This window comes from Bufo bufo, chromosome 2 (genome assembly GCF_905171765.1).
Source record: "Bufo bufo chromosome 2, aBufBuf1.1, whole genome shotgun sequence".
NCBI classification, from domain to species: domain Eukaryota; kingdom Metazoa; phylum Chordata; class Amphibia; order Anura; family Bufonidae; genus Bufo; species Bufo bufo.
The window spans coordinates 482,468,942-482,496,027 of NC_053390.1; the positions used below are offsets into that span (position 1 = coordinate 482,468,942).

At 46.1% G+C, this 27,086-nt stretch overlaps 1 long non-coding RNA gene across 1 annotated transcript; it reads right to left on the minus strand.

Moving 5' to 3' along the window:
• Window positions 1–1,872: 1,872 nt before the first annotated feature.
• LOC120991629 lies at window positions 1,873–22,688 on the minus strand. Its single transcript, XR_005776739.1, has 3 exons — window positions 22,676–22,688; window positions 22,316–22,317; window positions 1,873–1,995 (listed from the first exon to the last, which is right to left on the minus strand). It is a non-coding gene; the product is annotated as an uncharacterized LOC120991629 (long non-coding RNA).
• Between the last annotated feature and the right edge of the window lie 4,398 nt (window positions 22,689–27,086).

Consider the following 27,086-nt stretch of genomic DNA (forward strand, 5'->3'; position numbering starts at 1 on the left):
TGTGCCCCTCACAGTAGTTGTTTTACCCAGATATGTGCCCCTCACAGTGGCTCTTTTGTGCCCCCCTCACTTTTGCAGCTTTATGGGGGGGGGGGGACTTAATACTTACCTTCTTCCCTGATGACAGGCTCCCACACTCACATCGTGCTGCTGGCTGTGTTGGAGGCAGATTCCCGGGCATTCATCGCTCCTCCCACAGCCAGCAGCGCAATGTGCAGCCAGCAGGGAGCAGAGAGGTCTCCCTGCTTCACTATAGAAACTAACAGCCCGACAGTGACGAGAACTGCCGGGCCGGGTGAGTGCGCCCCCCCCCCCCCCCTCCTCCTTGCCTCGGCGTCACCTGTTTGAAGAGCGCTCTGACTGGGCCCGGCATTCTCACTGTACTTCATGCTGGGCCCAGTCAGAGCGCTGCCATTACATGGGAGTGCAGTGGGCCCCCTCCCCCCGCCAGGCCTGTACACCCCTGCTTGGGCCCCCCAGGAGCAACTGGGCCCGTAGCAGCTGCCTTTGCCCCACTTTAAAGACGACCCTGGGAGTTGCTTACCTCCCCCTGCAGCCGTTAAGAAGGGGCCCCCTCCTGCTCTGGGCCCCTGTGCAACCGAACAGGCTGCACATGCGGTATGTCCGCCCCTGTGATTAAAGGGATTCTGTCACCACCTATATGCCCTGTGAGCTAAACATATGCTCAAGTCCAGGGTAGCATTCTGGTTTCTAAGGTGGCCTTATAAAAGCTATTTGTGGCTTTATTCTGCGGAAAAACTGGTTTTACTAACCTGTCAATCATTGAATTAAGGTGCCCAAGCAGGGGAGGTCTGTGGATGCATGGTGCCCAGCCGCATGCATCGCCGTTCGTGCCCAGCGCCGCCTTCTATTCCTCAGTGCCGCCTCTCCCTCCCTCCCCCTCCTCCCGCTTTGAGATCCTGCGCGTGCGCACAGGCTCAGCCTAATGCGCCGTTGCGGACTGCTGGCATCGGCTTCTTCTTGCACTGTGCACACGTGCAGAGAAGGGGACACTGCTACAGGTTGCCGGAAACGTTTACTGCGAGTAAACTAGAGATGGGAAGTTCGGATCTTTCACATGAATCGTTCATTTGAATCAGTTCATTCAAATGGAACCGATTCATGAATCGAATCTGACAAGAAGCAAGTGAACCGAAGCTTAGGTTGCGCAATGCGCATGCGCGGATGCTTCGATTCACTTGCTGACTCGCTGAGTCGGCTCTTGGTCTGAGTCAGGAAGTTTATTCTTTAAAACCCTGTGTCTAATTATCTACACCACTGTAGGAAAAAAAATTTAACACTGGGGTAAATAATATAATTAAAATGGAGGGTTAAATGTGTAAATGTATTTAAAAAAAATACATCTCTCTCAATAGTTCTATAGCTACTGAATGAGACAGAAGAAGGGATGCCTTTAACATATAGATCTCCTTGAGAAGCTAATTTGACCCTAAAGGGTTAATTCAACCTGTAATCTAAACTCTGTCCTGTCACTTCTCTTATCTCTCTGCTCTGCTATCAGTAAACCTTTATTGTTATATTGTTTCACATGTGGGTGTCAGGGAGACTTGAGATCCCTGGCTCTAAGCCTTGTTCCACCCAGATCGCACTGCCACATTTTAGCCCCATAAGGACAATTTTCAACCTATAGACCAAGTCACGTTTTGCAAATCTGATGTGTCACTTTATGTGGTAATAACTTTGGAATACTTTTAGGCTACTTTCGCATCTGCAAAACTGATCCGTTTTGTCCCCATTCATTGTCAATCACTGATCAGGATGCATCATTTTAGTTTAGTTGCATTTTGGGGCGGACACAAAACTGCAGCAAGCAGTGTTTTTGTGTCTGGTTTGCGAAACGGAACAAATCTGATCAGTGAAAGGCTACTTTCACACTAGCGTGTCTATTTTCTGATATTGAGATCCGTTATAGGGTCTCAATACCAGAGAAAAACGCTTCCGTTTTGTCCCCATTCATTGTCAATGGGGACAAAACTGAACTGAATGAAAGGGAATGCACCAAAATGCATTCTGTTCCATTTCTTTCCCATACCGGAGAGCAAGCTGCAGTTTTCTTTCCGTCATGGGATGCGGAGCAAGACGGATCCGTCATGACCCACAATGCAAGCCAATGGGACACAATAGAAAATGGATCCATCCCTATTGACTTTCAATTGAGTTCATGACGGATCCGTCTTGGCTATGTTAAAGGGGTTCTCCAAGAATATAAAATGTACCCTCATGTACTGGGCACCCCACATGGAATGTACTCACCCCGGTGCCCTCTCTCTGCGCTGTTCCTAGTCCCTGCACCACCGCTGCTGCTTCTCCCTGCACACGGATGAAAACATCCGATGTCGGGGAGGAGCAGCCAATGGCAGACAGGACGAGCTTCCCTAGCGTCACTGGCGATGCTAGGGAGGCTCGTCCCCGCCTGCCATTGGCTGCTCCTCCTTGACATCGGATGTTTTCATCCGTGTACAGGGAGAAGCAGCGGGGACCGGGGTAAGTATATTCCATATGGGGTGCCTGACACATGGGGGGGACATTTTATACTCTTGGAGAACCCCTTTAAAGATAATACAACTGGATGCGTTCATAACAGATGCAGACAGTTGTATTATCAGTAGCAAAAGCGTTTTTGCTGAGCCCGGCCGGATCCAGCAAAAACGATAGTGTGAAAGTAGCCTAAGGGTACTTTCACACTAGCGTTTTTGTTTTCCGGTATTGAGTTCCGTCACAGGAGCTCAATACCGGAAAAGAGCTGATTAGTTTTATCCTAATGCATTCTTAATGGAGAGTAATCCGTTCAGGATGCATCAGTTCAGTCCCTCTTACGTTTTTTGGATGGAAAAAATACTGCAGCACGATGCAGTTTTCTCTCCGGCCAAAAATCCTGATCACTTGCCGGATCCGGCATTAATTTACATTGAAGTGTATTAGTGCCTGATCTGGCATTAAGTGTTCCGGCAAAACGGAACCAGCTTTCCGGTCTGCGCATGCGCAGACCTTTAAAAATGCAAAAAAATAAATTATACCAGATCCGTTTTTCCAGGTGACACCGGAGAGACGGACCCGGTATTTCAATGCATTTGTCAGACAGATCCGGATCCGTCTGACAAATGCCATCAGTTTGCGTCCGGATTGCCGATCCGGCAGGCAGTTCCGGTGATGTAACTGCCTGCTGGAATCCTCTGCTGCAAGTGTGAAAGTACCCTGAGTCAATGGTGCCTGATCCATGTTTTTTATTGTTACAGAAAAGAACAGATCAGGCGCACAATGATTTTCATGCCTGATCAGGTTTATTCAGTTTTTATATAAGGCTACTTTCACACTCGCGTTTTGTGCGGATCCGTCATGGATCTGCAAAGACGTATCCATTCAGATAATACAACTATCTGCATTCGTTCAGAACGGATCCGTTTGTATTATCTTTAATATAGCCAAGGCGGATCCGTCATGAACACCATTGAAAGTCAATGGGGGACGGATCCGTTTTCTGTTGTGCCAGTGAAAACGGATCCGTCCCCACTGACTTGCATTGTGTGTCAGAACAGATCCGTTTGGCTCAGTTTCGTCAGACACCAAAACGCTGCAGGCAGCGTTTTGGTGTCCGCCTTGTAGGGGAGTATCTGGAGTGGTAGTGGACGGAAGATACGTGCCACCGGGGGTCGTGGCCCGGTGGAGTAAGAGCCGGGTCTTTTGTGTTTTGTGTTCCGGCTCTTACTGGGAACAGGCAAAGGGCAGGGTGGGTGTCTGTTCCCCACGGACCACCACGGGTTGACCGGGGAGGGGGGGGGGAACGCTGTACCCCTGTTCTCAACAGATGGTTTTCGGTTGTTGGTGTCAGTCTACACTGATCCGGGCAGGTTGGTTTCTCTGGCCCTAGTCGGGTAGTGAAGGAGTTAATCCTTCACTATGCTCGGTGGGTGTGGTCTTCCTGCTACACCCGGAGCGTGTGAACTGGTGTTCACTGACCGTGGGGGCTGATGTAGTGTGGTCCCCTGTCTCTCTGCAGGAAGCTGATCGGAGGGTCGGGCTGAGCTCTGTAGTCCGCTCTGTCTAACAAAGACTGCACAACTGCTGCAGGCGCAGAGAAGGACCAAAAGAAGGGATCCTGTGGCTGGAGCCAATCCCTTGTCCAGGCCGACACATGGCCTGTCTACCTTGCATGAACTTGGATGAACCTGCCCCACGACAAGGTGTAGTACCAATCACTGGTGGGAGAGACTGTGTGAACAGGCACCGAGACGCCTGCAGCGTTTGGGGCTCCGTTGTGGGAGGTGGGGTTTCTGAACATTGCTATTGTGTGAACTGCACAGTTTTTGATGCACTGGAGTGAATAAAAGAGCACGGTTTGGACACAAAGCCTGTCTCCTGAGCCTCTGTAGTGCCACCGCTACCGCCCGCCTACCAGAGCAAAACCCCCACAGCCTCCAAAGCGGAATGGAGATGAAACAGAGCCAAACTGATGTATTCTGAGCGGATCCTTTTCCATTCAGAATGCATTAGGGCAAAACTGATCCGTTTTGGACCGCTTGTGAGAGCCCTGAACGGATCTCACAAACGGAAAGCAAAAACACCAGTGTGAAAGTAGCCTAATACAACCGGATCTGGCCGAAACTGAGCCATCAGGATGTATTAAGTGGAATGGATCCTTTTAATTCAGGTTTCAGTTCCTCTGCCTGAATTCAAAACACAGATGTGAAAGAAGCCTTACTAAAGCCTCTTTCATATCTGTAACTCTCCCACAAGCTGTTCCAGCAGAGAACAGCCTGCCTCCATGCCTGGCAGATATGCTGGACAGACACCGTTGTGTGCAGAGATTTGTCTGGCTGAACCCTGGTATATTTGCTGGGTAGCTGCCATATCCAGGGCCCACCTTAGGGGGTGTGTGACTGCCCAGGGTGCATTACCCTGCACTACTGAAGGGAGCTTCAGATGGTCACCCTTATCCAGGCAACTAGTCACCAAAACGATTCAGCTGGCTCTGTGCTTCAGTATGAAGTAGCCTGTGCTCTCCAGCGGCAGACATGATGTAGTGACACACCGTGCCTGCTGAGCTCTGTGCAAACTCCATACAGGACGAGACTCTGCCTGTGCGTTCTCTAGCTCAGCAGGCTCCTCCCCCCAGGGCCCTTTAAGTGGAAAAAGAGTACTTGTTTTCATTACGCCAGTTGCAATGAAGCAACAAGGGCACAGGGCCCCTTTTAGTGATACCGTGGATGGTACCCAGGTGTAGGAATGCCATAGTGATGTAGGGCAGTCTATAATGTCCCTCAAAGTGTTGTGCACGTGCCATGGTGCTCCTACCTGGATACGCTGGACCCTAGGCACTGGCTCCCCAATGAAAAGGGGTTTGTTGATGAAGGGGAGGATGAAATAAATTGGGTCCAGACCTTGTGATGAAGTTGATAACAGATTTACTTTGCATAAACGTTTCTCCAAACTATTTACAGGTTTTATCTTGGTTCCAGAAGGCTTTGGCATTAACCGAACTGTGGCAGGCAAACTCCTCTCTGCTACATCAGTTGCTCTCTGACTCTGCTGTACTGACAGGCTGACTATGGAACTCAGATTCTGCTTGAGGCTGTCCTTCACGTTGTAATCTGGTTTGTCTCTAGCTTTGTTCAGGGAAACTTTACTCCTGGCTTTGAGGCTTCCAGCTTTGGCCTCCATACCCAGCTGAGCTGAAGGTGCTCAAGCTGTTCTACAGTCGTGGCCAAAAGTTTTGAGAATTACATAAATATTGGAAATTGGAAAAGTTGCTGCTTAAGGTTTTATAATAGCAATTTGCATATACTCCAGAATGTTATGAAGAGTGATCAGATGAATTGCATAGTCCTTCTTTGCCATGAAAATTAACTTAATCCCAAAAAAAACTTTCCACTGCATTTTATTGCTGTCATTAAAGGACCTGCTGAGATCATTTCAGTAGTCGTCTTGTTAACTCAGGTGAGAATGTTGACGAGCACAAGGCTGGAGATCATTATGTCAGGCTGATTGGGTTAAAATGGCAGACTTGACATGTTAAAAGGAGGGTGATGCTTGAAATCCTTGTTCTTCCATTGTTAACCATGGTGACCTGCAAAGAAATGCGTGCAGCCATCATTGCGTTGCATAAAAATGGCTTCACAGGCAAGGATATTGTGGCTACTAAGATTGCACCTCAATCAACAATTTATAGGATCATCAAGAACTTCAAGGAAAGAGGTTCAATTCTTGTTAAGAAGGCTTCAGGGCGTCCAAGAAAGTCCAGCAAGCGCCAGGATCGTCTCCTAAAGAGGATTCAGCTGCGGGATCGGAGTGCCACCAGTGCAGAGCTTGCTCAGGAATGGCAGCAGGCAGGTGTGAGCGCATCTGCACGCACAGTGAGGCGAAGACTTTTGGAAGATGGCCTGGTGCCAAAAAGGGCAGCAAAGGAGCCACTTCTCTCCAAAAAAAAAACATCAGGGACAGATTGATCTTCTGCAGAAAGTATGGTGAATGGACTGCTGAGGACTGGGGCAAAGTCATATTCTCCGATAAAGCCTCTTTCCGATTGTTTGGGGCATCTGGAAAAAGGCTTGTCCGGAGAAGAAAAGGTGAGCGCTACCATCAGTCCTGTGTCATGCCAACAGTAAAGCATCCTGAGACCATTCATGTGTGGGGTTGCTTCTCATCCAAGGGAGTGGGCTCACTCACAATTTTGCCCAAAAACACAGCCATGAATAAAGAATGGTACCAAAACACCCTCCAACAGCAACTTCTTCCAACAATCCAACAACAGTTTGGTGAAGAACAATACATTTTCCAGCACGATGGAGCACCGTGCCATGAGGCAAAAGTGATAACTAAGTGGTTCGGGGACCAAAACGTTGACATTTTGGGTCCATGGCCTGGAAACTCCCCAGATCTTAATCCCATTGAGAACTTGTGGTCAATCCTTAAGAGGCGGGTGGACAAACAAAAACCCACTAATTCTGACAAACTCCAAGAAGTGATTGTGAAATAATGGGTTGCTATCAGTCAGGAATTGGCCCAGAAGTTGATTGAGAGCATGCCCAGTCGAATTGCAGAGGTCCTAAAAAAGAAGGGCCAACACTGCAAATACTGACTCTTTGCATAAATGTCATGTAATTGTCGATAAAAGCCTTTGAAACGTATGAAGTGCGTGTAATTATATTTCACTACATCACAGAAACAACTGAAACAAAGATCTAAAAGCAGTTTAGCAGCAAACTTTGTGAAAACTAATATTTGTGTCATTCTCAAAACTTTTGGCCACGACTGTAGACAGTGCTCGTCCAGGAGGGACATGCACCTGCTGCACACCCTCCCTTGGTAAGCTGAACTGACTCTAACTAGAACTCCACCCTCACTGCAGCAAGTGGGACACGCCCACCATACCACAGGAGGTAGGGGGCGTTAGAATGGAAGGAAAAACTCCATTCTAGGTACCTGTAGCTCTGCCATGTTTGCTGCCACCTGCTGGTGAACCAGGTATATTACCTTTGAACTGTTACATAGCTAAATTATGAATACATACAGTCCTGATCAAAAGTTTAAGACCACTTGAAAAATGGCAAAAAATCATATTTTACATTGTTGGATCTTAACAAGGTTCCAAGTAGAGCTTCAACATGCAACAAGAAGAAATGAGAGTGAGACAAAACTATTTTTGAGCATTCAATTAATTGAAAATAACGAATAAACTGAAACAGGCTGTTTTTCAGCTGATCCAAATTTTAGGACCACATGCCTTTTAAAAGGCCAAATCTGTGCAAAGATGTGGATTCATTGTCATTTTCTGTGATGGCAAAGGCAAAAAAACTCTCCCTTTTTGAACGTGGTCGGGTTGTTGAACTGCATAAGCAGGGTCTTTCATAGCGCGCCATCGCTGCTGAGGTGGGACGAAGGGTTATGATCCTGAGGGTTATGGAACAAAAAAGTCAAGTGGAAGACCCAAAAAAATTTCATCAGCACTGAGCCGGAGGATCCAATTGGCTGTCCGTCAAGACACTGGACGATCCTCGACCCAAATTAAGGCTTACTGGTGCTGACTGCAGCACCATGACCATCAGACGGCATCTGAGACTGAAGGGTTTCAAAAACAAAAAACGTTTTCAAAGACCTCGTCTCCTTGAACGCCACAGAACTGCTAGTTTGGACTTTGCAAGAGAGCACCAAACATGGGACATTCAAAGGTGGAAGAAAGTTTTATTCTCTGATGAGAAAAAATTTAACCTTGATGGTTTCCAACGTTACTGGCATGACAAGCAGATCCCACCTGAGATGTTTTCTACGCGCCACAGTGGAGGGGGCGCCATAATGGTCTGGGGTGCTTTTTCCTTCAGTGGAACAATGGAGCTACAGGAAGTGCAGGGGAGTCAAACGGCCGCTGGCTATGTCCAGATGTTGCAGAGAGCATTCCTCATGACTGAGGGCCCTCGTCTGTGTGGTAACGACTGGGTTTTTCAACAGGACAACGCTACAGTACACAATGCCCGCAGGACAAGGGACTTCTTCCAGGAGAATAACATCACTCTTTTGACCCATCCTGCCTGTTCCCCTGATCTAAATCCAATTGAGAACCTTTGGGGATGGATGGCAAGGGAAGTTTACAAAAATGGACAACAGTTCCAGACAGTAGATGGCCTTCGTGCGGCCGTCTTCACCACTTGGAGAAATGTTCCCACTCACCTCATGGAAACGCTTGCATCAAGCATGCCGAAACAAATTTTTGAAGTGATAAACAATAACGGCGGAGCTACTCATTACTGAGTTCATGTTTGGAAGTTGGATTTCTGTTTTGGGAGGGTTTTGTTTTTTTGGAGGTGTGGTCCTAAACTTTTGATCAGCTGAAATACAGCCTGTTTCAGTTTATTCGTTGTTTTCATTAAATTGAATGCTAAAAAAATGTTTTGTCTCACTCCCATTTCTTCTTCAAGCACAAACATGTTGCCAGCGGCAACCACATGTGAGGCAACAATCTAGCCGCCCTCACCATGTGATTGACAAAAACCAAACCGCAGGCAACTGCATGCGGATCAGGAGTCACGACCATAACTATGGTCGTGACAATGGGGCACTAAGAGGGCACCACTACTGGAAGGTGGAAACTACTTGATGGGGCACTAAGAGGGCAACACTACTCGAAGGGGGCAGCAGTACTGGATGGGGCACTAAGGGGGCAAAACTACTGAATTAAGGGGACAGCACTACTAGAGGGGAGCACCAAGTGGGCATCACTACTCAGCCTTTTACTGTGTAGATACACTAAGGAGGCATTTTACTCTTTGGGGACAATAAAAAGGGATTAACTACTGTATGGGGGTACTATAGGGCATTACTAATGCATGTGGGCACTATGGGGGCATAATTACTATGTGGACACTAAGGAAGTGTAAATACTCTGTGGGGGCACTATGGGGAATAATTGCTTTGTGGGGTACTAAGGGGGCATAACCACTGTTCGTGAACACAAAGGGGGTATTCTACTCTGAGGGGTCACTTAAGGGGCATTCTACTGTGTGAAAGCACAAGCAGTGCATTCTTACTATGAGGAGACATTAAGGTGGCATAACTATTGTGAAAGGGCAAGCGCATGCCGCAGCTGCAACATTCTGCAGATTTCTGTATGGCCTCTTCTGGACGGGCCGGAATCTGTAGAACGTTGAAGGTGGCGCAATGATGTTTTTGCCCCGCTTATATCACAACAAAACGTGCAGAATAGCAAGGCAGGTAACCAGTAGTTCCCTGCTGCACTATTTGGAGCTTTTTTTCTGATTGCGGTGACGTTGTAACGTTCTGCAGATGCAGGCCTGTGTAGAAAAGGTTATAGCATGAGGCCCACTATAGGGAGTGTGGGGGATTAGCTCTCTTTCGGGGGTCATTCTCACAGATATAGTTGCAAGAAAAAGTATGTGAACCCTTTGGAATGATATGGATTTCTGCACATATTGGTCATAAAATATGATCTGATCTTCATCTAAGTCACAACAATAGACAATCACAGTCTGCTTAAACTAATAACACACAAATAATTAAATGTTACCATGTTTTTATTGAACACACCATGTAAACATTCACAGTGCAGATGGAAAAAGTATGTGAACCCTAAGACTAATGACATCTCCAAGAGCAAATTGGAGTGAGGTGTCAGCCAACTGGAGTCCAATCAATGAGATGAGATTGGAGGTGTTGGTTACAGCTGCCCTCCCCTATAAAAAACACACACCAGTTCTGGGTTTGCTTTTCACATGAAGCATTGCCTGATGTAAATGATGTCTCGCACAAAAGAGATCTCAGAAGACCTACGATTAAGAATTGTTGACTTGCACAAAACCGGAAAGGGTTATAAAAGTATCTCCAAAAGCCTTGCTGTTCATCAGTCCATGGTAAGACAAATTGTCTATAAATGGAGAAAGTTCAGCACTGCTGCTACTCTCCCTAGGAGTGGCCGTCCTCTAAAGATGACTGCAAGAGCACAGCGCAGACTGCTCAATATGGTGAAGAAGAATCCTAGAGTGTCAGCTAAAGACTTACAAAAGTCTCTGGCATATGCTAACATCCCTGTTAGCGAATCTACGATACGTAAAACACTAAACAAGAATGGATTTCATGGGAGGATACCACAGAGGAAGCCACTGCTGTCCAAAAAAAACATTGCTGCACGTTTACAGTTTGCACAAGAGCACCTGGATGTTCCACAGCAGTACTGGAAAAATATTCTGTGGACGGATGAAACCAAAGTTGAGTTGTTTGGAAGAAACACACAACACTATGTGTGGAGAAAAAGAGGCACAGCACACCAACATCAAAACCACATCCCAACGGTGAAGTATGGTGGTGGGGGCATCATGGTTTGGGGCTGCTTTGCTGCGTCAGGGCCTGGATGGATTGCTATCATCGAAGGAAAAATGAATTCCCAAGTTTATCAAGACATTTTGCAGGAGAACTTAAGGCCATCTGTCCACCAGCTGAAGCTCAACAGAAGATGGGTGTTGCAACAGGACAATGACACAAAGCATAGAAGTAAATCAACAACAGAATGGCTTAAACAGAAGAAAATACGCCTTCTGGAGTGGCCCAGTCAGAGTCCTGACCTCAACCCGATTGAGATGCTGTGGCATGACCTCAAGAAAGCGATTCACATCAGACATCCCAAGAATATTGCTGAACTGAAACAGTTCTGTAAAGAGGAATGGTCAAGAATTACTCCTGACTGTTGTGCACGTCTGATCTGCAACTACAGGAAACGTTTGGTTGAAGTTATTGCTGCCAAAGGAGTTTCAACCAGTTATTAAATCCAAGGGTTCACATACTTTTTCCATCTGCACTGTGAATGTTTACATGGTGTGTTCAATAAAAACATGGTAACATTTAATTATTTGTGTGTTATTAGTTTAAGCAGACTGTAATTGTCTATTGTTGTTACTTAGATGAAGATCAGATCACATTTTATGACCAATTTGTGCAGAAATCCATATAATTCCAAAGGGTTCACATACTTTTTCTTGCAACTGTATCTTCACCAGACACCAAGTTTAACCCCTTCAACCCCGGGCCTGTTTTCACCTTCATGCCCAGGCCATTTTTTGCAAATCTGACATGTCACTTTATGTGGTGATAACTTTAAAACTCTTTTACTTATCCAAGCCATTCTGAGATTGTTTTCTCGTCACATATCGTACTTCATGACAGTGGTAAAAATGAGTTTAAATAAAATATTTTTTATTCATAAAAAAATACCAAAATTACCAAAAATTTCTAAAAATTTGCACATTTAAATTTCTCTACTTTTATAATAGATAGTATTACCTCCAAAAATAGTAATTACTTTACCCATATGTCTACTTCATGTTTGGATCATTTTGAAAATGACATTACATTTTTGGGGGACGTTAGAAGGCTTAAAAGTTTGGAAGCAAACCTTGAAATTTTTCGGAAAATTTCCAAAACCCACTTTTTAAGGACCAGTTCAGGTCTGAAGTCACTTTGTGAGGCTTACATAATAGAAACCACCCAAAAATGACCCCATTTTACAAACTACACCCCTCAAGGTATACAAAACAGATTTTACAAACTGTTAACCCTTTTAGGTGTTCCACAAGAATTAATGGAAAATGGAGATGAAATTTCAGAATTTAACTTTTTGGGCAGATTTTACATTTTAATAAAAAATATTTCCAGTAGCAAAGCAAGGGTTAACAGCCAAATAAAACTCAATATTTATTACCCCGTTTCTGCGGTTTACAGAAACACTCCACATGTGATCGTAAACTGCTGTACGGGCACACGGCAGGGAGCAGTAGGAAAGGAACGCCATATGGTTTTTGGAAGGCAAATTTAGGTGAACTGGTTTTTAGATGCCATGTCCCATTTGAAGCCCCCCTGATGCACCCCTACAGTAGAAACTCAAAAAAGTGACCACATTTTGGAAACTATGGGATAAGGTGCCAGTTTTATTGGTACTATTTTGGGGTACATATGATTTTTAATTGCTCTATATTAAGTTTTTGGGGAGGCAAGGTAACCAAAAGATTGATGTTTTGGCACAGTTTTTTTATTTTGTATTTTTACAGCGTTTACCTGAGGGATTAGGTCATGTGACTTTTTTTTATAGAGCAGATTGTTACGCACATGGCAATACCTAATATGTCTACTTTTTATTTATTAAAGTTTTTGAAACCGAAATAATAATATTTTTGTGTCTCCATAGTCTGAGAGCTATAGCTTTTTTATTTTTTGACCGATTCTCTTAGGTAGGGTCTGATTTTTTATTTTTTTTTGTGGGATGAGGTGAAAGGTCTGATTGGTACTATTTTGGGGGGCATACGCCTTTTTGATCACTTGCTGTTGCAAATTTTGTGATGTAATGTGACAAATGGCTTCTCTTTTTTTTACGGTGTTCATCTGAGGGGTTAGGTCATGTGATATATTTATATAGCTGGTTGTTACGGACGTGGCGATACCTAATATGTATATATATTTTTTTTTTTTATGTATTTCACTTTAGCACAATAATGGCAGTTTTGAAACAAAAAAAATGATGTTTTAGTGTCTTCATGTTCTGAGAGCTATAGTTTTTTTTTTTCATTTTTTGGGTGATTGTCTTAGTTAAGGGCTCATTTTTTGCGGGATGAGGTGACTGTTTTATTGATACTATTTTGTGGGACATACGCCTTTTTGATCGCTTGGTTTTGCACTTTTTGTGATGTAAGGTGAAAAAAATGGCTTTTTTTTTACACCGTTTTTATATATTTCTTTTTATGGTGTTTATCGGACAGGGTGGATCATGTGATATATTTATAGAGCTGGTCATTACGGACGCGGCAATACCTAATATGTGTGGGTTTTGTTTTTTGTTTTTTTTATTTTTTATTATAAAATAAGGGGAAAGGGTGTAACGGTCGCGTACACACACACACACAGGGGGGAGGGAAGTGACCACTGCGCTCCACCCTTACCCCTGGCCCTGCCTACTTGCCTCGCGAGTCCTAATGACAGGGGACAACTGGACGGCAATCCCTAACTTGGAATAAGTGCAGGGATGACAGACAGACAAACAACAGGACGTGAACGGACCGAGTCAATACCAGGAAAGCTGCAAAGTACAAATGGAGCAAGCAGAGAATTGTCAGGAGAAGCCGGGGTCATAAATACCAGGAGAGCAGAGAAGTACAAGAGGAGTCCTAAGAGAGTAGTCAGGTGGGAGCCGAGGTCACAATACCAGGACGGATGCGCAGTACAGGAGGAGCAGGCAAAAGGATGGTCAGGGAACAGGATCAGGTAAGTATTCAGCAGTCCAACAAATAGCCAGGAACCTAGAAATTAACAGGCAACCTGTAGCCAGCAGGCTGCCTGTATTTATAGTGGGGAGTGAGGGTCATGTGACGTGGCCCGTGTCACATGACCGACAGACCAACCAGTCGAGCACCGAGTGATCAGCTCGGCGCTCAAGGCAGACTAGGAGCAGGGAGCCACCCAGCTAGTAAAGCCGCCCTGGGAATGAGGTCAAACACAGAACCTCATTCCAAAAGCTAAGCAACAGGTCTGCGGGCAATGGGGGACCGAGTGCACCTTTGGAACCCCGTGACAGTACCCCCCCTTTTACGAGGGGCCACCGGACCCAAGACTTCAGGCCGATGGCTTTTCAGGGTGTTCTAAATGAAATTTACGAACAAGTCTAGGAGCATGAACCTCCCTGGCAGGTACCCAAGATCTCTCTTCAGGTCCATACCCCTTCCAGTGAATCAGGTACTGCAAGGAATTACGCACCTTCCTGACATCCACTATTTTAGACACCACATACTCGACAGCATCATTAACAAGAAACGGCTAAGGCAAGGCTTTTGATGGTACTACCGGTTCAAAATATTTTTTAAGCAGAGATTTATGGAACACATTATGAATGTGGAATGACTCAGGCAGCTCCAACCTAAAAGATACCGGGTTAATCACTTCCGTGATCTTATATGGTCCAATAAAACGAGGAGCAAATTTTTTAGAAGTTACCTTGAGAGATAGATTCTTGGAGGACAACCATACTTTATCCCCAACCTGAAAGTTTACCCCCCTTGAACGTCTCCTATCGGCCTTTAGTTTTTGAGAACATTGAGCCTTTTCTAGGTCCAAACTGTGCACAGTTCGGAGGAGAGTTTATCCGCTTCAGGGTTAGAGGAGGAGACGGACGACCCAGAATGAAAACGGGGATGAAAACCATGGTTACAAAAGAAAGGGGAGACCCCAGCAGAAGAATTGACACGGTTATTCAAAGCAAATTCAGCCAACGGAAGGAATTTGACCCATAATTGCTGGTCATCAGCAACATACAACCTCAAGAATTGTTCCACAGACTGATTAAGGCGTTCAGTCTGCCCATTACTCTCAGGATGGTAGGCGGAAGAAAAAGACAATTAAATTTTACATCTTTGACAGAAGGCCCTCCAGAATTTGGACACAAACTGCACACCCGTCAAACTATATTTTCCGGGATGCCATGTAAACGAACAATCTCTCTCACAAAAATAGTCGCCAGGGTCTTAGCATTCGGAAGTTTAGACAGGGGAATGAAATGAACCATCTTGCTAAACCTATCGACCACTACCCAAACCACAGTCTTACCCTCCGCCAGCGGTAGGTCAGTTATAAAGTCCATCGAGATATGGGACCAGGGTCTACTGGGAATGGGTAGGGGTCGTAGGTTACCAGCAGGGCGAGTCCTAGGTGTCTTGGACCTGGCACAAACCTCACAGGCTGACACGTAGGACTTGACATCCCTAGTTAGAGTGGGCCACCAATAAGATCTAGAAACCAGATCCTTAGTGCCCTCAACACCCGGATGTCCACAAAAGGCAGAATCGTGACACTCACCCAACAGCTGGAGACGAAATTGTACGGGAACAAACAACTTATCTGTTGGGGTGGATACCGGTGCCAGATGTTGTTCAGACCTAATGCGAGCCGAGATATCCTGGGTAAAAGATGCTAAGAAGATTTTTGCTGGTAGGATGGATTCAGGTGGTACCTCAGTAGGTTGAAAAGCCTGGAAGCTCCGAGATAATGCGTCCGCCTTCACATTTTTACTTCCCGGCCTGAACGTGATGGAAAAATCAAAACGAGTAAAAAACAGAGCCCATCTGGCTTGACGGGGATTCAACCTCTTAGCAGACTCAAGAAACATAAGGTTTTTATGGTCAGTGACAACAGTTACACAATGCCTTGCCCCCTCCAGGAAATGCCTCCACTCCTCAAATGCCCATTTAATGGCCAGCAGCTCCCTATTCCCTATGTCATAGTTTCTCTCCGTGGGAGAGAATTTCCTGGAGAAGAAGGCACATGGTCTCAGATTAGTGAGGCTAGCAGGACCTTGTGAAAGGACTGCTCCTACGCCGTCCTTGGACGCATCCACCTCCACAATAAAAGGTTTCTCCTGATCAGGCTGGATCAGAATGGGAGCGCTACTGAATGCCTTTTTTAATTTTTCAAATGAAGAAATGGCCTCAGTAGACAAATTCTCCAAATCCGCCCCTTTCTTAGTAAGGTCGGTCAACGGTTTAGCAATTACGGAAAAATTCATAATAAATTTACGATAGTAATTGGCGAAACCTAAGAACCGTTGAAAGGCCTTTAAGGATGAATGTCTTACCCATTCCTTAATTGCTAGTACCTTACCAGGATCCATCTTGAAGGCGTGAGGAGTCAGAACATGCCCTAGAAACAGAATCTCCTGTACACCAAAGACACATTTCTCTTGTTTAGCGGATAGCTGATTCTCCCTCAACACCTCTAATACTTGTTTAACATGAGACACATGGGATTCGAAGTCAGGAGAGAATATCAAAATGTCGTCAAGATAGACAGACAATAACAAATTTACCTAAATACTCCCTAAGAATGTCATTCATGAAGTTTTGGAACACAGCTGTGGCATTGCTGAGTCCAAAAGGCATCACTTGATATTCAAAGTGTCCTACCGAAGTATTGAACGCCGTCTTCCATTCGTCTCCCTCCTTGATTCGGATTAGATTGTATGCCCCTTTCAGGTCAATTTTGGAAAACCAGGTTGCCCCCAGAACCTGGTTAAATAAATCCGGAATCAATGGGAGGGAGTATCTATTCTGGACAGTGATTTTATTTAATCTCCGGTAATCGATACATGGCCTAAGACCACCATCTTTTTTCTTAACAAAGAAAAACTCCGCCCCCATAGGAGAGACAGAAGGTCTAATATGCCCTTTACCAAGGCTCTCCTTAATATAATCTTCCATGGCCTTGCGTTCGGGCATAGAAAGATTATAAATTCGTCCTTTAGGAAACTTGGCCCCCTCTACTAGCTCTATGGTACAATCATAAGGTCTATGGGGGGGTAGAACCTCCGGGGTTGGTGATGAGAATACATCAGAATATTCTCTAACAACAGAGGGTAAAGTATCAGACTTTACTGAGACCCCAGCCTGTACCACGGACAAGCACGAGTCACACTTAGGCCCCCATCTCACCAACTCCCCATTGGACCAATCTATAGTGGGGTTATGTAGTCGGAGCCAAGGCAACCCTAGTACCACCTCAGCAGGTAGGTTCTCCAGGACTAGAAGCGAACATCTCTGGCACACACCCACGGTTAGAGAAATCTCTGAGGTACATAAGCTCACCGTACCACCAATAAGAGGAGTAGCATCAATAGCCATGACATGGATAGGAGTTGGTAAGGCAAACATAGGAATACCCAATCTTACAGCATACTCAGAGTCAATAAAGCTAGCCGCTGAGCCAGAATCAATAAAGGCCTTACCCGGCCATTTATCTACTCCCAGAGAAATCGTAATGGGTACCGAAAGCTTACATTTAGAAAATTCAGGGTGTACCTGGTCTTTAGGTTGCCTTGTCTTAGGAGACTTGACAGAGAGGACCTTCTTAGGACACTGGTTGATCCAATGGTCAGGATCTCCACAGTAAAAGCATTCTCCACGTCTGCGGCGAAGATTCCCTTGGGTCATGCCAACCTGCATGGGTTCCTCGGTGGAGACCTCAGCCTTGTCTCTGGGATAGGCCTCTGGCTGGACCACCATCTGGGAAGAGAACTGTTGTTCCTGTCGTCTCTCTCTAACCCGTCGGTCAAGTCGGACAACAAGGGTCATCATCTCCTCTAAGGTCTCTGGAAGTTGATAACTGACCAGAAGATCCTTTAATTTATCAGACAGACCTGACCTGAACTGACTCTTCAGGGCTGGTTCGTTCCATCCTGAGGGGACACACCACCTTCTGAATTGGGTGCAATAATCCTCCGCTGGTAAATTCCCCTGAACCAGTGCTACTAGAGTCCTGTCTGGTTCATCATAGAGGGTACCCAAAGCCTGAAAGAACCCCTCCACAGAATATAAACAACTGGCGCCAGCAGGTAAAGAGAACGCCCAGTCCTGGGGATCACCCTGTAATCGGGATATGATAATGCCCACGCGTTGACTCTCGGGGCCAGAGGACACGGGGCGCAAACGGAAGTAAAGTTTGCAACTCTCCTTAAAAGAGAGAAACTTCCTCCGGTCTCCAGAAAAGGGTTCTGGGGCTCAAAATGCGGACTGGAGGCCTGAGGAGTGGAAGAACCTTGCCCTAACTCAAAAGAACTGAGTTTTTCCCCTAACTCCTGCACTCTCTGCGTCAGATTAGAGACATGGTCAGTCAGGGTCACCAGAGGATTCATAATACAGTGGTTATTGGGCCTGTTAATCTGTAACGGTCGCGTACACACACACACACACACAGGGGGGAGGGAAGTGACCACTGCGCTCCACCCTTACCCCTGGCCCTGCCTACTTGCCTCGCGAGTCCTAATGACAGGGGACAACTGGACGGCAATCCCTAACTTGGAATAAGTGCAGGGATGACAGACAGACAAACAACAGGACGTGAACGGACAATACCAGGAAAGCTGCAAAGTACAAATGGAGCAAGCAGAGAATTGTCAGGAGAAGCCGGGGTCATAAATACCAGGAGAGCAGAGAAGTACAAGAGGAGTCCTAAGAGAGTAGTCAGGTGGGAGCCGAGGTCACAATACCAGGACGGATGCGCAGTACAGGAGGAGCAGGCAAAAGGATGGTCAGGGAACAGGATCAGGTAAGTATTCAGCAGTCCAACAAATAGCCAGGAACCTAGAAATTAACAGGCAACCTGTAGCCAGCAGGCTGCCTGTATTTATAGTGGGGAGTGAGGGTCATGTGACGTGGCCAGCGTCACATGACCGACAGACCAACCAGTCGAGCACCGAGTGATCAGCTCGGCGCTCAAGGCAGACTAGGAGCAGGGAGCCACCCAGCTAGTAAAGCCGCCCTGGGAATGAGGTCAAACACAGAACCTCATTCCAAAAGCTAAGCAACAGGTCTGCGGGCAATGGGGGACCGAGTGCACCTTCGGAACCCCGTGACAAAGGGTCTTTTTTTTTTTTTCTTTACTTTATTTATGACATTCACTTTTGGGGGTCTGATCCCCTCTGCAATACATTTGTATTGTAATGTCCGAAAACAAAGAGGTTGATTCCAGCTTTTAACATATAAAAATGTGTTCTTTATTCGGCTTGCATAGTTTAAGATCCAACAAATATCACATGGAGAGACACAAAGTGATTGTGACGCATTTCGGGCTGTGGTATTGAGCCCTTCTTCAAGACTTGTCTTGAAGAAGGGCTCAATACTACAGCCCGAAACGCGTCACAATCACTTTGTGTCTCTCCATGTGATATTTGTTGGATCTTAAACTATGCAAGCCGAATAAAGAACACATTTTTATACGTTAAAAGCTGGAATCAACCTCTTTGTTTTCGGACACATCAAGTATGGCTGGGTTCAAGCCATTTTCTTTCCGTGCTTCATGCAGGTGATCAGAGGTGAGAGCTGCTACAACTTACCCTTTTGTTTCACATCTGTATTGTAATGCATTGCCTGTTAGTGTATGACACTGAGTCATACACTAACAGGTTGCCTAGGAGACCCAGCCTGAGGCTGGATTTCCTCGGCACCTGTAGAATGCAGTTCCCGATGCCGTGCAAGGCATCAGGCTGCCTTGTGTCGCATAGGGTCCCCGCCGCAGCAGCGCGGGTACTCGATGCGATCACTCACCCAACACAAACCCCTTCTATGTCGCAGTCAGCGCAGATCGCGGCATAGAAGGGGCTAATCCGCCGGCATTGGCTTTTACAGCAATGCCGGCGAATACAGCAGGGGTCTGGCCACCACAAACTTCCGTGCCCCTGCAGTGATCGCGCGCGCACCGCTTCGGTGCCCGCGCAATCACTGACGTACTATTACGTCAAATTGTGGGAACGCAGTGGTTCCCATGACGTAGTAGTACGTCATAGGTCGGGAAGGGGTTAAGGTCCAAACACTGTGCTTTATTGCACATCCGCGTAAACATAAACAATTATGAAAAATAATAAACACTCACCCGGCTGGGTTCTAACTTAGGGCTCTTTCACACTTGCGTTATTGTCTTCCGGCATAGAGTTCCGTCATCGGGACTCTATGCCGGAAGAATACTGATCAGGATTATCCTAATGCATTCTGAATGGAGAGTAATCCGTTCAGGATGCATCAGGATGTCTTCAGTTCCGGTACGGAACGTTTTTTGGCCGGAGAAAATACCGCAGCATGCTGCGCTTTTTGCTCCGGCCAAAAATCCTGAAGACTTGCCGCAAGGCCGGATCCGGGATCAATGCCCATTGAAAGGCATTGATCCGGATCCGGCCTTAAGCTAAACGTCGTTTCGGCGCATTGCCGGACCCGACATTTAGCTTTTTCAGAGTGGTTACCATGGCTGCCGGGACGCTAAAGTCCTGACAGCCATGGTAAGTGTAGCGGGGAGCAGGGGAGCAGCATACTTACCGTCCGTGCGGCTCCCCGGGCGCTCCAGAGTGACGTCAGGGCGCCCCAAGCGCATGGATCACGTGATCACATGGATCACGTCATCCATGCGCATGGGGCGCTCTGACGTCATTCTGGAGCGCCCGGGGAGCCGCACGGACTGTAAGTATACCGCTCCCCCGCTCCCCGCTCCTACTATGGCAACCAGGACTTTAATAGCGTCCTGGGTGCCATAGTAACACTGAAAGCATTTGGAAGACGGTTCCGTCTTCAAATGCTTTCAGTACACTTGCGTTGTTACGGATCCGGCAGGCACCTCCGGCAACGGAAGTGCATGCCGGATCCCAACAACGCAAGTGTGAAAGAGGCCTAAACATAACATATCCCTGACTCTCCTAAAGCACCGTTCACACACGGTCAAAACATGCGTCTTTCCCAGCCCAATGTCCATCAGCCTCCTGGCTGTACAGAGCACCATTCACACACGGTCTCAAGTCCAGTACCTTTATGGGGGAGAGTGGCCCAGTAGTCTTCCCGACTCCGGCCTCGTGCCCTTGAGCCTGGGCGTCACGGCGTCTCCCAATGTTCCGGCTAGCCCCATGGCCCCTCAGCCATCCCGGCTGAGACCACTCTTCCAGAGCCTCCAGCAGGACTCTGTTTCACAAAGACTCTCTCCCTCTGACTGACAGTTTGGGCTGGGCTCTTATCCCAAACTGATTGTGGCACCTGGTGCTGCCTCAGAATTGATGACTGACGGGGAAGATATGGAAACTCCTGCCATGAATCTTCCCTAGCAGCCATGAGGCCTGTCACTGCCTCACAGGGGGCACAGAACATGAGGTACTATAGGGGGACGCAGAGCATGAGGCCTCAAAGAGGAAGAGGCACTATATAAAGGGGGCATAGATCCTGGCATTATATAAAGGGGACACTACATCTGACTCTATATTAATGGGATATAGAGCAAGAGGTGTTCTATAAAGAGGTCACAGATCCTGGTGCTTTTTAAAGGGGGCACTATATACAGTGGGAGCAGCATATGTGGCACTATATGCAGGGGTCACGGAGCATGAGGCTATATAGATGGTATCTCACAAAAGTGAGTCCACCCCTTTTTATTCTATCTTTTCATATGACAACACTGAAGATATGACCCTTTGATACAATATAAATTAATCGGTGTACAGCTTGTATAACAGTGTAAATTTAATGTTTCCTCAAAATAACTCAACACACAGCCATTAATGTCTAAACCATTGGCAACAAAAGTGAGTACACCCCTATGTAAAAATGGCCAAATTGTGCCCAATTACCCTTTTTTTTTCCTCCCTGGTGTCATATGACTTATTAGTGTTACAAGGTCTCAGGTGTGAATGGGCGAGCAGGTGTGCTAAATTTGGTGTTATCGCTCTCATACTGGTCACGGGAAGTTCAACATTGCACCTCAAGTCAAAGAACTCTCTGCGGATCTACAAAAAATAATTGTTGCCCTAGATAAATATGGCCTTGGCTATAAGAAGATTGCCAACACCCTGAAACTGAGCTGCTGCACGATGGCTAAGACCATACAGCGGTTTAACAAGACAGGTTCCACTCGGAACAGGCGTCTTATCCAAGAGATTGTCTTTTCAAAATAGACGTATAAGTGCGGCCAGCATTGCTGCAGAGGTTAAAGGGGTGGGGGGGTCAGCCTGTCGGTGCTTAGACCATAAGCCGCACACTGCATCAAATTGGTCTGCATGGTTGTCATCCCAGAAGGCTGTGAGGAGCTACAATTCATTGAGGGAACCATAAATGCCAACATGTACTGTATCATACTGAAGGAGAGCATGATCCGCTCCCTTCGGAAACTGGGCCGCAGGGCAGTATTCCAACATGAGAACGACCCAAACACACCTCCAAGACGGCTACTTCCATGCTTCCATTTTCACTTGGTGATGTACTCACTTTTATTGCCAGCATACAAGCTGTATACTGACTACTTTACATTGTATCAAAGTGTCATATCTTCAGTGTTGTCCCATGAAAAGATATACAGGGAGTGCAGAATTATTAGGCAAGTTGTATTTTTGAGGATTAATTTTATTATTGAACAACAACCATGTTCTCAATGAACCCAAAAAACTCATTAATATCAAAGCTGAATATTTTTGGAAGTAGTTTTTAGTTTGTTTTTAGTTTTAGCTATTTTAGGGGGATATCTGTGTGTGCAGGTGACTATTACTGTGCATAATTATTAGGCAACTTAACAAAAAACAAATATATACCCATTTCAATTATTTATTTTTACCAGTGAAACCAATATAACATCTCAACATTCACAAATATACATTTCTGACATTCAAAAACAAATCAGTGACCAATATAGCCACCTTTCTTTGCAAGGACACTCAAAAGCCTGCCATCCATGGATTCTGTCAGTGTTTTGATCTGTTCACCATCAACATTGGGTGCAGCAGCAACCACAGCCTCCCAGACACTGTTCAGAGAGGTGTACTGTTTTCCCTCCTTGTAAATCTCACATTTGATGATGGACCACAGGTTCTCAATGGGGTTCAGATCAGGTGAACAAGGAGGCCATGTCATAAGATTTTCTTCTTTTATACCCTTTCTTGCCAGCCACGCTGTGGAGTACTTGGACGCGTGTGATGGAGCATTGTCCTGCATGAAAATCATGTTTTTCTTGAAGGATGCAGACTTCTTCCTGTACCACTGCTTGAAGAAGGTGTCTTCCAGAAACTGGCAGTAGGACTGGGAGTTGAGCTTGACTCCATCCTCAACCCGAAAAGGCCCCACAAGCTCATCTTTGATGATACCAGCCCAAACCAGTACTCCACCTCCACCTTGCTTGCGTCTGAGTCGGACTGGAGCTCTCTGCCCTTTACCAATCCAGCCACGGGCCCATCCATCTGGCCCATCAAGACTCACTCTCCTTTCATCAGTCCATAAAACCTTAGAAAAATCAGTCTTGAGATATTTCTTGGCCCAGTCTTGACGTTTCAGCTTGTGTGTCTTGTTCAGTGGTGGTCGTCTTTCAGCCTTTCTTACCTTGGCCATGTCTCTGAGTATTGCACACCTTGTGCTTTTGGGCACTCCAGTGATGTTGCAGCTCTGAAATATGGCCAAACTGGTGGCAAGTGGCATCTTGGCAGCTGCACGCTTGACTTTTCTCAGTTCATGGGCAGTTATTTTGCGCCTTGGTTTTTCCACACGCTTCTTGCGACCCTGTTGACTATTTTGAATGAAACGCTTGATTGTTCGATGATCACGCTTCAGAAGCTTTGCAATTTTAAGAGTGCTGCATCCCTCTGCAAGATATCACACTATTTTTGACTTTTCTGAGCCTGTCAAGTCCTTCTTTTGACCCATTTTGCCAAAGGAAAGGAAGTTGCCTAATAATTATGCACACCTGATATAGGGTGTTGATGTCATTAGACCACACCCCTTCTCATTACAGAGATGCACATCACCTAATATGCTTAATTGGTAGTAGGCTTTCGAGCCTATACAGCTTGGAGTAAGACAACATGCATAAAGAGGATGATGTGGTCAAAATACTCATTTGCCTAATAATTCTGCACGCAGTGTAATAAAGAATTTACAAAAATGTGAGGGGTGTACTCACTTTTGTTAGATACTATACATGGGGCACAGAGTGTGTGGCACTATATAAGGGGGTCCTACCATTCAGAGCACTGTGTGTGGTGCTTTATTTTCAAGGGGCATAGCATGTGACATGACTGTATTTAGGGTCACAGTGTATACTGCTTTTATATTGAGGTTAGAGTATGTGGCACTAAGATGATTTTGTGTTTAGTATATAGGTTGCCGATGTGTTGTGTAAGGGGGCAGCGGGTAAAGTGTTAAATGACGTATATATTCCACCTAGGTTTCTCACCTATACATGGTGAGTGGCTCTATTCCTAGCCCTGGAACAACTTACTCTGCAGCCACTTGATTAATGCAGCTGCGCTGAGGCCTACTTAAAGGGGACCTTTCACCGATTCTTACCCTATGAACTAACTATACAGATATGTAGAGCGGCGCCCGGGGATCTCACTGCACTTACTATTATCCCCGGGCGCCGCTCCGTTCTGTCGCTATGCCCTCCGGTATCTTCGCTCACTAAGTTATAGTAGGCGGAGATACCAGTCCCTAAGTTATGGTAGGCGGAGTCTGCCCTAGCGCTGGCCAATCGCAGCGCAGAGCTCACAGCCTGGGAGGTTATTTTCTCCCAGGCTGTGAGCTCTGCAATGCGATTGGCCAGCGATAGGGCAGACTCCGCCTACCATAACTTAGGGAACGGAGATACCGGAGGACATAGCAGGAGAACGGAGCGGCGCCCGGGGATAATAGTAAGTGCAGAGAGATCCCCGGGCGCCGCTCCACATGTATGTATACTTAGTTCATAGGGTAAGAATCGGTGAAAGGTCCTCTTTAACTTAGGGACCGGGCTCATTTTCACCTTAAGGACCAGGCCATTTTTTTGCAAATCTGACCAGTGTCACTTTATGTGTGAATAACTTTAAAACTCTTTGACTTATCCAGGCCATTCTGAGATTGTTTTTTTTCCGCACACCTCCCCAACGGCACTAAGCAGGAGGATACCCCGCCTCCCAGGGACAGGAAACAACGTAGAGAACAGAGTTTAAAAGCCTCCTCCCCCTTACCTTCTCCAGTTGTTTCCTGTCCCTCAGGATGGAGTAGAGCACTAGCGGGTGCTCCCGCTATCCTTTCACCCAGCCTGGGGTAAGTATTCCCTGGTATTCAGGAGGGCTGAGGCAGAGCAGCGGAGTCCGGGGGCGAGATGTGGTTCCCACCGCTTGCTTCGGCGTAAGTCCTCTATTCAGGGCAGCCCTGGGCAGCAACCGCTCATTCCGGAGCCTACAGAAGGGACGGACGGTGCGAGACGCTTGGGCCAACGAGGGTAGTTGCCTTTTCAGGTCCTTGGCCGCCGGGTCTGCTATATGCCTTCCCACCAATCTAGTTAATACCAAAAGTCCTGACAAAGATTGCAGAAGAACACTCGCATGTAATCCTGATTGCCCCATATTGGCCAAAGAGGGCATGGTTCCCCCTGATCCTGACACTTTCCAGGAGGAGATACTGGATTCTTCCCCAGACCCTGGACCTTCTACATCAGGGGCCAGCCTGGCACTCAGCAGTCAAGCAGTTAAAACTCACTGCTTGGATTTTGAACGATCGATCCTAAAGTCAAAGGGACTTTCAGATGCTGTCTGTAACACTCTTCTTTCCAGCAGAAAATCGGTCACATCCAACATTTATCTCAGGACTTGGAGGACCTTTCTCAAATTTTCCAAAAGTTCCTGGGATCCTACTTTGCCTCCTGATACTAAGGTAATTTTAGACTTTTTGCAAAAAGGTCTTGACAAAGGACTCCGTGTTAGCACCATCAAGGTACAGATAGCCGCCCTTAGTGCTTTTATGGAGGTCAGGTTGGCGAGGTTGGATTTGATCAAGAGGTTCATCAAAAGGGCAAGTAGACTGCACCCTGTTCTTAGATCTACGATCCCTCCTTGGGATCTTAACCTTGTCCTTTCTGTCCTAACGGATCATCCCTTTGAGCCTCTTGACGAAATCTCTCTGACTCCTGTCTTTAAAAACGGCCTTTCTTATAGCAATCACCTCGGCCAGGAGAATCAGAGATATTCAGGCCTTTTTCTGTAGGCCTCCATATCTCAACATTTTAGAAGACAGAATAGTGTTAAGACATGAGCCGTCGTCTTTACCAAAAGTATTCTCGAGATTTCACTGTCAGCAGGAAATCTCGCCTACTTTCTGCGCCCAGGCTAATTCATCCAAAGAGTTGAAGTTTCATCATCTGGATGTGCGTAGATGCGTGCTGTCCTATCTAGACTCCACAAGACAGCTAAGGGAAGACATATCGCTTACTGGTCCAGTACGCGGGTCAAAACAAAGGACAGGCAGCTTCAAAAGCTACCATCGCCCATTGGATTAAGATGACTATCTGCATGGCATATAAAGAAAAAGGTCTCTCTCCACCAGCTGGACTTAAGGCCCATTCCACAAGAGCAGTATCAACCTCTTGGGCTGAATATTCCTCAGCATCCTTATCTCAAATTTGCCAGGCAGCAACCTGGTCTAGTGCATCTACCTTTGTTAATCACTATAAGCTGGACATACAGTCTAACAGGGACTTATCCTTCGGACGAAAAGTTCTGTCTGCAGTGGTCCCTCCCTAACCTGATTACTTTGTTAATCCTCCTGCTTAGTGGCGTTTGGGAGGCGTACAGAAAAGATGAAGATTACTCTTACCGGTAATTGGATTTTCCGTATAGCCTCCACAACGGCACTGGGTTTTTATCACCCTGATACTATTGCGATTATGTTATGTACTAATGATTTAAAAAAATATATATAATTCTTTTCTCTCCCAAAATAAAAATCTTATTTTTCTTCAGCATCATCCTGAGTTCTTTACTGGAGAAGGTAAGGGGGAGGAGGCTTTTAAACTCTGTTCTCTACGTTGTTTCCTGTCCCTGGGAGGCGGGGTATCCTCTTGCTTAGTGCCGTTGTGGAGGCTATTCGGAAAATCCAATTACCGGTAAGAGTAATCTTCATCTTTCGTAAATTATTGTACTTCATGACACTGGTAAAATGGAGTCCAAAAAATTCATTTTTATTTATAAAAAATACCAAATTTGGAAACATTTGCAGATTTCAAAGTTTCAATTTCTTTACTTCTATAATACATAGTAATACCTACAA